Source organism: Chrysochloris asiatica, unplaced genomic scaffold (assembly GCF_000296735.1).
Source record: "Chrysochloris asiatica unplaced genomic scaffold, ChrAsi1.0 scaffold00088, whole genome shotgun sequence".
NCBI classification, from domain to species: Eukaryota; Metazoa; Chordata; class Mammalia; order Afrosoricida; family Chrysochloridae; genus Chrysochloris; species Chrysochloris asiatica.
In genome coordinates, this window is record NW_006408606.1 from 10,224,120 (window position 1) to 10,233,671 (window position 9,552).

Sequence of the window (9,552 nt, forward strand, 5' to 3'; positions counted from 1 at the left end):
TCTTGCCAGGGGGACCTCAATGGAAATGCAGATGGCATCCCTCTTTCAGGTGGGTCTTCGGTGAATGCTGGTACCTTGTTTTTTGACAATTCCTTCAATGAACCTTGGACTTCTTCCTTCAGTATCATTGGTTCTTGATCATAAGCTACCTCTTGAAATGGTTGAATGTCAGTCATTTCCTTTTTCTTTGTGTATTCCTTCCATCATATTTTGATGCTTTCTACATCATTCAGTAGTTTTCCCAGAAAATCCTCCAATAATGAAAGTTGGGTCTTAAATTTTTTCTTCAATTCCCCTAGATTGATAATGCTGAGCATGTTCTTCTCATTCAGTTTTCTGACTCCAGATCTTTGCACATTTCGTTGTAATATTTGATTTTGTCTTCTCGAGTTAATCTTTGAAATTTTCTGTTCAACTCTTGTACCTCCTCATTTCTTCCACTTGCTTTAGCATGTCTACTCTGGAGAGCAAGTTTCAGTGTCTCTTCTGACATCCATTTTAATCTTTTGCTTCTTTCTTGTCTTGTTAATGACTTTTTGCTTTCTTCCTGTATGATTTTATTGATGTCATCCCACAACCTTTCTGGTCTTACGTCTTTAGTGTCGAATGTATCAAATCTGTTTTTCAGATGATTTCTAAATTCAGGTTGTATATATTCAAGGTCATATTTTGGCTCTCATTGTTTTCATTTTCTTCAGCTTCAGTCTGAATTTGATGTCAGCACTGATATCCTTCATTCCAAGGCCTCTTCTGAATCTGGCTTAAAGCTCTGGAAGTTCTCTGTCAATGTATGCTTGCAGCCATTTGTGTATTGCCTTTAGTAAAACTTTACTCACATGGAATATCAAAGAGATTGTCTGATGATTTCCACATTCCATTGGGTCATTCTCTTTGGAATGGGCACAAATACGATCTCTTCCAATCAGTTGGCCAGATAGTTGTCTTCCAAATTTATTGGCAGAGATGAGTGAGTGCCTTCTATGCCGCCTCACTTTCTTGAAAGATTTCAATTTTCATTCCATTAATTCCTGTGCTTTGATCTTTGCAAATTCCTTCAAAGAACCTTGGACTTCCTCCTTCAGTATTATTGGTTCTTGATCATATGCTACCTCTTGAAATGATTGAGCAACAACCATTTCCTATTGGTACAGTGACTCAGTGTATTCCCTCCATCTTCTTTTGATGCTTTCTGCATCATTCAATAATTTGCCCAGAGAGTCCTTCAATAACAAAAGTCGAGGCTTGAATTTTTTCTTCAGTTCCCCCAGCTTGAGAAATGCTGAGCATGTTTGTCCTTTTAGGTTTTCTGTCTCCAGATCTTTGCACTTTTGTTGTAATATTTGATTTTACCTTCTCAAGATGACCTTTGAAATTTTCCATTCAGCTCTTTTACCTCCTCATTTCTTCCATTTGCTTTAGCATCTCTATGCTGGAGAGCAAGTTTCAGTGTCTCTTCTGACAGCTAGTTTGACCTTTTCCTTATTTCTTGTCTTTTAAATAAATTTTTACTTTGTACCTGTATATATTCTTGCTGTCATCCCACAGCAAATGAAGATCCCGAGGGCTTTATTCCCATGGGCTTTACTCCATTCACATCATGATGGCCAACTCTACTTTGAGGAGGCAGCTCTTCTCTGCTATTCATAAGGTTTTCAGTGAAATTAGTATTCATAAGTAGTTCGTCTCTCTTTAATCCTAGTCTGTTTTTGTCTGGAAGCTCATCTGAAACCTGTCCACCATGCATAACCCTGCTGGTATTTAAAATACTGGTGGAATAACTTCCCGAATCACAGCAATTCACAAGCCACTACTGTATGACAAACTGATAGATGAGTGGTGTCCTGATGTCATTATTTACTTCATATATTCCAGTTAGACAGGTCATTTGCTCAGTACATAGATTTAATAAATTTGATAAAATAATACAGCCTTTTATGAATACTTTTTCAGATTTTAAAACATTTAGTATACCTGAGTTCTGTTTTAACTGCCTCTTGTTCTATATATGTGTTCCTCATGAGCACAGTCAAATTGTCTGGAATGCTAATTCTTCACAGTATTATTTATAGTTATTCATAGTCTTTCTTGTATTTCTGGTTTAAGCCAAGACCCATCTGATGTCAGCAAACATATCCTTAGTTTCACATCCTCTCCTAAATCTAGCTTTAGTTTCTGGCAGTTTCCTGTCAAGATACTGTTACAGCAATTTAAAATTATTTTCAACAAACCGTTACTTGCATGTGATATTAATGATATATTATTGTTTGATGGTTTCTACATTCCACTGGGTGACTTCTCTTTGGAATAGTCACAAATGGATTTCTCCTAGTCAGTTGGGTAGGTAGCTGTCTTCCATATGTCTTGTCATAGATAAGTGAGTGTCTCCAGTGTTGTACCATTTTGTTGATAGATTTCAATACATCTATACATTCCTTGAGCCTTGTTTTTCACCAGTGCTTTTGTTACAGCTTGGAATTCTTACTTCAGTACCATTAGTTATTGATCATATGCTATCTCTTGAAATGGCTGTATATGTACCTTTTTTTTTTTTTTTTTGGTACAGTGACAGTGTATACCTTCCATTTTCTTTTGTTGCTTTCTGCATCGTAAAATGTTTTGTCCATGGACTTCTCCAATGTTAAAAGTTGAGGCTTGAAATTTTTCTTCAGTTCTTTTAGTTTGAAAAGTATTAAGTGTGTTCTTTTCTTTTGGCTTTGTAACTCCAGTTTTTTTCATATTTCCTTAAAATACTTGACCTTGACTTCTCAAGCTGCCATTTGAAATGTTTTGTTCAGCTCTTTTACTTTCTCATTGATTCCATTAGCTTTAGCATCTCTTCACTGCTGAGCAAGTTTCAGAGCCTCTTCTTCCTGTATGATGTTACTGATGTCATCCCACAGCTATTCTAGTCTTTGGCCATTAGTGTCAAATGTATCAAACCTATTCTTGCAATGATCTCTAAATTCAGGTGGAAATAATCAAGGTCATATTTTGGCTCTTGTAGACTTGTTTTAGTTTTCTTCAACTTTAGCCTGAACTCATATATGAGCAACTTGTGGTCTGTTCTACAGTTGGCACCTGGTCTTAATTTGGCTCATGATATTGAGTTTTTCCACTGTTTCTTCTCACTGATGTAGTCAATTTGATTCCTGTATTTCATCTGGTGTTGTCCATTGTATAATCACCTTTTATGTTTTTTTTAAAAGGTCTTTGCAATGACAAAGTCATTGATCTTGAAAAAATTCTATCATGTGATCTCTAGCATCATTTCTATCACCAAGTCCATATTTTACAACTTATGTTGCTTCTTCTTTGTTTCCAACCTTTCCATTCTATTCACCAGTAATTATTAATACATCTTGATTACATGTTTGATCAATTTCACACTGAAGAAGTTGATAAAATTCTTTAATTTTGTCATCACTGTCTTTACTGGTTGGTGCATACATTTGAATAATAGTGGTAGTAATTGGCCTTCCTTGTAGGCATATGGATATGATTCTATCACATACAGCATTATACTTTCATGATTTGGTGCTGTAGAATAAGCACTGGATCACCAGGTTGGTTTGACCCATAAGGTTGGCTGTTCAAGCTCACTAGCAACTCCTCAGTTACATACTGTTACCTCCTTTGTTCAAGACTCTCATCACTCAACTGGCTGATTGGTCACTGCCCCACAGGTGAGTAAAGTCAGAAAATGTCCCCACACAAACCAGAATACAAAACATAAAGAAAAGAAAAAAACAACAGTAAAATAGCCAAGTTCAACAAAAGAATAGTGAAACACACAAATTCACAGGAGAAGGACATAAATCAAAATGAAAATATGAAGATAAGAAAATTATCCTCATGGAGGCCAGACTATTGTACAAAGTTGATTCTTTTCAGACTATGGTGCTAAATATGAGGGTAAGTCAAAAAGTATTGCTATAAAAGCATAAAATGTAAATGTAAAATATCAAAATGTGAAGCTATTATTTCTTAACATATCCTCCTTATAGGTCTATACAATTTTCTAAGCAATGTTTCCACATATCTAGCCATTTCCTAGAAACATACACTCTTTGATTTACACTATGAACACAGAAGGTTGGGCATCAGGAAAGGATTCAAGTTATGTTCCTTTAAAATGTTCTGTAATGCACTGGATTATTTAATATCTCTTCTAGTCAGAAGGAGCTCTGGTAGTATAGTGATTACGAATTCAGCTGCTAATCTCAAGGTCAGCAGTTCAAAACTACCAATGGTTCTGTGAGAGAAAGATAAGGCTTTCTGCTCCCATAAAGATTTACAGCCTCAGAAACCCTATAAAGAGTCATTATGAGTCAGAACTACCTCCGTGATACATAACCACCACCACCACCTTTTAGCCAGAGTCTTTGTAAACTCCCTTCAATGGACTTTTTCCCAATGACTGTAAAAAAGAGAAGATGGGGGAGGATGCTGATGAATTATACAATTCAGCTGTATATGTAATTAAGGCTAATTGTGATTGGCCCATTTTGCCATTGTGCTGGGTATAAAATGACCCATCTCAGAAATAGATGGGGGAATCTCACTACCATCAAAAAAGAAGATCCAAGAGTGTGCCTTTGGACCCAGAGATATTTGCACATTGAACCTTCTCGGCCAAGGGACAGAAAGCTGTGACACCAGAGGAACCACAAAAGAATAGCAGCAGCAGAACCAAGAAGCAGAGCATGGGACAGAGTTGTGGTCTTCACATAACTCATGGAGCAAGAGAAGTTGAATGACTTTGGGCAGGAGGTTTGCTTGTAGTGCCTGCTTGTCTGCCTCCAGACAATTGGATTATAGGTTTGTTGAAAGGAGCTCTTGTAGCTTTGTAGGTTATGTGATGGGCTGCTAACTGCAAGATCAGCAGTTTTAATATACCAGCTGCTCCATGGGAGAAAGATGAGACTTTCTGTTCCTGTAAATATTTACAGTCTCAGAAACCCTATAAAGTGTTTTTATGACCAACTCCATGGCATGTATCCACCATCACCATTCAGATCTGTATACCCATGGGCTAGAGCTGAGTACCTTCACAATAAGTCTTATGGTGGCATGGTGTGCCCCATGGGCATTTATCAGAAACCCCAAAAGAGCTTTGGAATATTAGCCAGACAGACAGAAGCCTGTGGCATTGTTGAGAAGAGGCTGTTCTAACAGGAATAACTGTGTTCTGAATATTTTTTACCCTGAATTGCAGCCTGCTAATTGGGTTCCTCATGCTTATGACATATTGCCAGAAGGGACCACTCCTTGGACAAGGATATCATGTTTGGTAAAATGGACAGTCAGAGAAAAAGAGGAAGACCTCCAGTGAGATGGATTGGCACAATGGCAGCAGCAATGGGCTCAAATGTAGCAATGATTGTGAGGTTGGTGCAAGACCACGTAGTATTTCACTCTGTTGTGCATAGGGTTGTTATGAGTCTTTATCGACTTAATGGCACCTAACAACAAAAACAATTGGATTCCTGATGTGACATTTAAGATAAGCACTGGACTGCAAACCACAAAGTTGGTGGTTCAAGCCTACCAGCTGCTCCTCAGAAATCCCGTACAGGGTCATTATGAGTCACAATTGACTTGATGGCACTTAACAAAAACAACTTCCCTAATAAACCCCTAACTGTAACTATGGTGTCATTGCAATAGATTATAGAAATCAGCTTAGTAGAAGAGTGCTGTGACAGAAATGGTTGTTAATATTATTTTATTTTTTACAAGTTCTTTGAATTTTGAAAACAAAAAGAAATCTGAAAGGTGTGAGATCAGGACTGTAGGGTGAAAAGGGTAAGATTTCCCAATGAAATTTGTGTAGGACAGTCCTTGTTACTCTTGAAGAATAATCAATTACATTGTCCTGAAAAAACAAACAAAACTCCTTGGTGCAATTTTTCTGACCTTTTTCTCACCAATGCAATTTTCAATTTTTAAGAAAATAACTTCTTCCTAATAAGTCCTATGATCATCATGCATCTTTAGAGAAAATCTACCAAGATAAACTGTTTGGGATCCAAAAGAACAGTTGCCATAACCTCTGAGCTGGCCTCTCTGATTTGAATTTAACTGGCCCAGCAGATTCCCCCAGAAGTCACTGTATTGGGTGGACCTTGCTCTTTGGATTGTATTGTAGATTGTATATTCAAGATTTATTTCCAGTTGTAATTCATTGTATAAAAACATCTTCATTAACTTTGATCTTCATTAGCTTTGACTGATGGAAAGATCAACTCTTTGAACTAGTTGCCCTTTCTTTGTGCAACACTTTTGGCACCAATTCTTTTGATTTTTTTTTTTTTTTTTTTGAAGGCAAGTATATAACTGAGAGGACATTTCTATAACCACCCGCTCGCTGATCACTGAGACATAATGAAGCAATTTTTTTTTTTTTTAAATAAACCTATGCATGTGTGAAGTGAAACCTTGTTAGCAATATGTTTAAAGAAAGATAACAGAGAATATAGAAAACAAAGTAGTGGAGAGATCAGGAAACAAATGGAGGGGGAAAATGAGAGACTCAGAAAGGAAACTGAAAATATCCAAACAAAACAAAGAACTATAGGAATTGAAGAATAAAGCAATGGAATTTGGAAAAGCAAGATACACTCCACAGTAGAGTCAAACAGACAGAAGACCGAATAAGTAAATAACTGAAAATAATAAGTTTCAAGAGAAACAAAGAAAGAAACCCTAAAATACTCAAAAGGAAATGTGGGGTTCAATTAAGAACTCTAACATTAGAATTATTGGGATATCAAACAGTAATAAAGTCATAGAAACAATTTTCTAAGAGATAACCAGAGCATTTCTCAGATCCTAACATGGAACCACACCTGAAAATACAGGAAGATACATAAACCCCAATTAGAAGTGACACAAAAAGATCAATTTCATGCCATATCCTAATGAAATTCTTGAAAAACTGAAGATAAGTGAAGAGTTCTGAAAGCAACAAGGTAAAAATATAACATAAAATACCAAGGGAATTTTATAAGAATTAATGAACATTTCTCCCTAGAAATTCTAGAGATCAAAAGACAGTGGAGCACCATATATAAATTATGAAGGAAACATTTGCTAACCAAGAATCCTTTACCCAACAAAGTTGTCATTCAAAAATGAGGGGTAAGTGAAGACATTCTCAAACAAAGAAAAGCTCTGAGAATTTGCCTTAAACAGTCCAGCTCTACATGTATTACTACTCTAGGGAGTACTTCAAATGGAGAGACAGAGCATGAAATATGAAGCAGCTTCAAAAAGTTTAAGGTAAAATGAAAATTAAAGTATAATGGAAATATTTTACTGGTGTGGTGCTGTAGGATAAGCACTGAACTGAAAGGTTGGCAGCTCAAGCCCACTAGCTGCTCCTTGGAAACCTTATACAAAGTCACTATGAATTGGAACTGACTTAATAGCACTTAATGGCAACAAATAAAAGGGGAAAAAGTAAGAGAGAGTGGTCTCAAAAGAGCAAAACAAAAATAACAACACAGGCAATTAGAAGGACCAAATACGTGATATTTTCAGAGAATAATCTCAGTAACTAAATCCCATAAACAATACAGCATCAAGTTTGTAAGAAATAAGTACAAAGTACACATATTGAATACAGGTTGTATATTGATGCTAATGGAAACACCAGAGATATGGGGGAGGGATAGATATGTTAAGGTTATATGTTAGCTATTGTTCATATGTTAAATGTTATTGTAACTGTAAGTTATGTAATGTAACATCTATTTTAACCCCTGAGAAATCAGCAAGACAAAATAATCAGAAGAAAAGAAGAAAGATAGCAAAAATAATCATCACAAGAAAGTATCCAAATACAAACAAAAGGAGAAAAAATAAAAATAAAAGAACAAAGAAGATACAAAATACTCAAATAAATGACAAAATAAATTAGGGATACAGTACATTTTCAATAGTAACCTTAAAATGTAAGTGGTTTATAAATACCCCATGCAAAAGACAGAGAATCACAGAGTAGATTAAAACAAATCAAATTAAAACAAAACAAAAGACATGAAGCATCCTTTTACTGTCTATAAGAAACACATCTTAGATATAAGGACACAAATGGACTTAAAATGAAAACATGGAGAAAAATATGCTATACCACCAGTAAACAAAAAAAAAAAAAAGAGCAAGGGTGGCCATACTCATATCAGATAAAATATACTTTAAATAAAAATTTATTGCAAGCAATAAAGAAGGATATTACAGGATAGCAAAGGATCAATCCAAAAAGAAGACATAATAAGAACAAATATATATGCACCTAACAGCAATGCACAAAATATGTTAAATACTGAAGGATATGAAAGCAGAAGTAAACAACTCCACAGAAGTAGTTGGGGACTTAAACACAACACTTTCAATTACTGACAGAACTTCTAAAGATATGATTACTAAGAGCATTGAGAACTTAAATAAAACCATAAGTCAAATGGACCTAACAGACATATATATATATATATATAAAACACCCCATAACATGATAACAATACATACTCTTTCCCAGCACACATGAATCAATTTCCAGAATACAGCATATGCTAGGATACAAAACAAATCTCAATAAATTTTAAAAGGCTGAAACGATAGACAACATCTTCTCTGACCATAATAGAAACAATAACAGGAAATATAATGGGGGAAATACATGAAAACAAAATAATACATTACTAAAAAGCAATCAAGTTATAGAAGATATCAAAAGTGAAAATTTAAAAATTCTTAAAATGGAATAAAAATGGAAAAATAGCATCTGAAAAACTTTGGGGGACAGCAAAAACAGTAATCAGAGGGAAGTTTATGTAAATGTCCATACTAAAAAAGAAAAATCCAAAATCATTAACTTGACAACTTAAACAAAAAGAAAGGGAAGAGCAAAAGAAGCCAAAAAAACTACTAGAAAAAGGAAAAAAAGCAGGGCAAAAATAAACATAGGAAATTTTAAAACAGTGGAAAGAACCAAGAAAACCAGAAGTTGCTTCTTGCGAGCATCAATAAAATAGGCAAACCACTGGTAAGATTAACAACAACAAAAACAAATCAGAAGAGGGAGATAATCAAATTAAGAAATTAAATTAATGACATTGCAACTGATCCAAAAGAGACAAAGAAGATCATAACTGATTACAATGAAAAATTGAACTTCAAAAACATTGAAAACTTGGATAAAATGGATGAATTCCTAAAAATGTAGTCAAGTGAACACAGGTAGAAAATTAAACAAGGCCATTACAAGTGAAGAGAATGGAGACATAAAAAAATGCTAAAAGTACAAAATAAAAAAACAGTCCAAGACTAGACAGACAGGAGAATTCTACCAAGCATTCAAAGAAGCATTGACACCAATTCTACTCAACCTCTTCAAAAACAAAGAAGAGGAAGGAGCACTACTACAAAAATTTTCTGTGAAGTCAGTATGCCCAATACCTAAAACTGATATCTAAACCATGCAAAGACATCACAAAAAAGAAAATTACAAATCAATATCCTTTATAAACACAAAATCTAAAAACAAACTTA